A 4,217-nucleotide genomic window follows, 5' to 3' on the forward strand; every position below is an offset into this window, starting at 1 on the left:
ATGGCGCAGCGGTGTGGGCCGAGGCGGTGCCGGACACTCATTGTCCTGCTGGCCTTGGCGCTGCTCCTATCCCAGACTGAAACAGCCAACTCAGAACATGGCCACGTCTAAGGCTTTTACTACGTTTCGAAAGTGGTGGGCGATGCAGGGCCTCCTTCCCAAGGTGGTGGTACAACGTCACGTGAAGGTCATGCCAGCAGTTTGTGTACGGAGGCTGTGAAAGCAATGCCAACAATTACGTGACCAAGGAAGAGTGTCTGAAGATATGCGCCGGGGTCGTGTGTTGCTTACCAACAGGAGTGGAGCTAGGTCCCCTGTCCCGAGTGTTCTCAGAAGGCAGGATGACCTGGCCAGCGACATCTTCAACTACGAAGACTACTGCACCGCCAAGGCGGTCACCGGACCTCTCCACGCACGCAGTCTTCCTCCGCTGGTATTTTGATGCTGAGAAGAAGGCCTGTGATGCTTCATCTACGGAGGCTGCCAGGCAACAAGGAGGAGGGCGTGCACTGCTGCTTCAGGAAGCAGTCCTACCCTGTCCTGCCCAGCGGCTCTAAAGTGATGGTCCTCGGGGGGCTGTTCTTGATCTAGATTCTCTGCCTGGGAGCCTCGGTGGTCTGCCTCATCAGGGTGGCCCTGAGGAAGCAGAGCGGGTCCTTCACACCGTCTGGGGCTCCCAGGACGACAAGGAGCAGCTAGTGAAGAATACCTACACCCTGTGAACACCTGTTGCCTTGACACCCCCACTGATAAAGCGTGGGAGGGAGGCAACTCTTAGGGAACGTGTTTGTGTGTATGTGTGTGTGTGTGTTTAAAATCCAGTGACTGATTTAGGACTCAGGAGATCACCAGAGCTTTTGGTCTTTTTGTTACTTCACTTCTGCCCTCACCAAGTTGGTTTGATTAGGAAATCTTCCCAGGGAAGGGCTGTCTCTGATTATCACTGCAAATGTCCCAGCAGCAGACAAACTGACACCTCTGGAAGTGAGCTCCCTGGCTCCAGGTGTAATTCTCATGGCTTCTGTTGGATCCCTTTGCCTCTTTTCTCTTCGCACAAGTGATGTTTCTGTAGTTTACGCTATTTGATTGTGGATTTCTTTTCTTTTTTTTTAATTAAAAAGCAGGAACAAACTTTTTTAAAATTAAGTTTCTGAAAGGCCCACAGGAACGTGTGTTAAGTTTAATAAAAAGGGATTTCCCTATAAAATTAAAACAACAACAAACAAACAGGATCCAGAAACAGAGGACCCTAGGACCATCAAGGGAGAAAAGCACAAGCAGAATGCGGGACCCCATCCAGAGAAGCACCAACACCAGAAATGGAGGCAGAGATGAGGACATGGAGAGAGGGAGCAGCTGGGGACTCTAGACTCATGGAAAGAAAGGGACTGAGTGCTGGCGGCCAGGAGGCAAGCTTGCAGAATGTGCCCTTTAGTTGTTTAAATGATTATATATTCCTGAGTGCTTTTATATATACCCCCTACTACCCCCCCAAAAAAAAAACAGAATGGAAGCAAAAAAATAAACGAGATTATGTTGAAAAACAAGAGTGACAATTTTAATATCCGATAAAATAGACTTTAAGGCAAAAGCCAACATAAGAGACAAAGAAAGCCACTGTATCATGATGAAGGGGTCAACTGAACAAGAGGACACAACCATACTAAATATCTATGTCCCCAATGAAAGAGCCCCAAAATACACAAATAAAATCCAACAACCATACGAAATATCTATGTCCCCAATGAAAGATCCTACAGAACTGAGGAAATAAATAACTAACTCTGCAGTATTAGTAGAAGATTTTAATACACCACATTTGATGAAAGACAGAACAACTAGAAAGAAACTTAACAAAGATATAGAATTAAACAACACGATCAACCAACTTGACCTCATAGACGTGCACAGAGCACCCTACCCAACAACAGTACAACACGCGTTCTCTTCCAGTGCGCGTGGAACATTCTCCAGAACAGACCATATGTTAGATCACAAAGCAACTCAATAAATTCCAAAACATTAAAATACGACAGAGCATCTTTTCAGATCATAATGCTAAAATATTATAAATCAACAATAGTAAAATCCAAGAAAACAAATCAAATACATGGAAATTGAAAAACACGCTGCTTGAAAGCTACTGGGTAATAGAGCAAATGAAAAATGAAATAAAAAATTCCTTGAATCAAATGAGAACTAACAACATAATAAAACCTCTGGGACACAGCAAAAGCAGCTGTCAGGGGACAATTTATGAAAACACACACACACACATGCAAAATAAAGGAAGAACCAAAATCAACACCTTAACCCAACAACAGCAAAAAGAGCAGCAAATTAAGCCTATTGCCACAAGAAGAAAAGAAATAATAAAAGGTTGGAGCAGAAATAAATGAACCAGGAAACAGAAAAACAACATAAAGAATCAACAAGACAAGAAGTTAGTACTTTGACAGGATTAATAGAATCCACCAACCACCGGCAAATCTAACAAAAGAAAGGAAGGAGAAGATACAAATACCATGAATAAGAAATGATATGATGATGTGACAACAAAACCAAGAGAAAAGAAAAAGGTAATACCAGAACACCATGAAGAATTGCACTTTAATCAATTTGAAAATCTAGAAGTGAGAAATTTTTAGACACATAGGACTTACCTAAAGGAACACAAACCAAAGTAGAGCACTTAAACAGATCTATACCAAGAGAAGAAATTCATCAAGTCGTTAAAAACTCCCAACTGAAAAACAAATCCAGGCCCAGATGGTTTTACTGGTGAATTCTACAAACATTCAAGGAGAGCTGACACCAATTCTACTCAAACTATTGCAGAAAAGAAGGAAAACTCCTCATTTCATTTTATGAAATAAACATAGCTCTGATATAAAGACATCACTGAAAAAGAAAATTATAGATCAACATCCCTCATAAGAGGAGTCCTGGTGTGGCACTATAAGATAAGCACTAGACTGCAAGGTCGATTTGAACCACAAGGTAGGCAGTTCAAGCTCACCAGCTGCTCCTTGGAAACCCTATACAGAGTCCCTATGAGTTGGAACTGACTCAACGGCACGTAACAACAACATCCCTCATAAACATTTGTTGTTGCTAAGTGCCGTAGAGTCGGTTTTGACCCATAGTTTGACCCACAATCTTGTGCTTCAAACCAACTTTGCAGTCCAGTGCATTAACCCACAGTGCCACACCAGGACTCCATAGATGCAAAAATTCTCAACAAAATCCTAGCCAACAGAATCCAATAATATATATAAAAATAATAATGTATCATGATCAAATGGGATTCAAACCCGGTATGAATAGATGGCTCAATATTAGAAAAAAAATTATTGCAATCTAAACACTTAAATAAAACAAAGAAAAACAATCACATGATCATATCAATTGATGCAGAAAAGGCATTTGATAAAATCCAACAATCGTTTCTGATAAAAACATTCAACAAAATAGGATTTCAAGGGAAATTCCCCAACATAATTACAAGCATATAAACAAATCCAACAGCCAAATTACTCTCAATGGAGAGAAACTGAAAGCATTCACCTTGTGAACAGGAACCAGACAAGGGTGGCACTGTGGGTTAATGTGCTGGACTGCAAAGTCTGTTTGAATCACAAGGTCAAGGGTTCAAGCTCACCAGCAGCTCCTTGGAAACTCTATACAGGATAGCTATGGTTCGGAATGGACTCCACGGCACTTACAACAACAATTCAACGTCGTGCTGGAGATCTTGGCCAGAGATATACAGCAAAGAAAGGGAAGTGAAATTAAAGGCATCCAAACTGACAAAGAAGAAGTAAAACTCTGTCTAATTGCAGATAAAATGATCCTATATTCAGAAAATCCTAAAGATTCAGCAAGAAAATAACTGGAACTTGTGGATAGATTCAGCAAAGGGTCAGGGTACAAGATCAACATACACAATGAGTTCAATTCCTTTACACGAATAAAGAGCTCTGTGAAAGGGGGTCAGGAAAACAATCACCATTTACAGTAGCCATCCACAAGATGAAATACTTGGGAATAATTCTAACCAGAGAAACAAAAGATCTTTACATAGAAAACTGCAAGACACTACTACAAGAAACCAAAAGATACCTACAGAAAAGGAGGAATATACCATGTTCAGGGATAGGAAGACTCGACACTGTTCAAATGTCAACACTACCCAACGCAATCAATATAATGCAACC

At 41.4% G+C, this 4,217-nt stretch overlaps 1 pseudogene; it reads left to right on the plus strand.

Moving 5' to 3' along the window:
- On the plus strand, positions 1-722 carry LOC102827039 (annotated as a pseudogene).
- The last annotated feature ends 3,495 nt before the right edge of the window (positions 723-4,217 follow it).

The sequence above is a fragment of the Chrysochloris asiatica genome, unplaced genomic scaffold (assembly GCF_000296735.1).
Source record: "Chrysochloris asiatica unplaced genomic scaffold, ChrAsi1.0 scaffold00105, whole genome shotgun sequence".
Classification (NCBI taxonomy): domain Eukaryota; kingdom Metazoa; phylum Chordata; class Mammalia; order Afrosoricida; family Chrysochloridae; genus Chrysochloris; species Chrysochloris asiatica.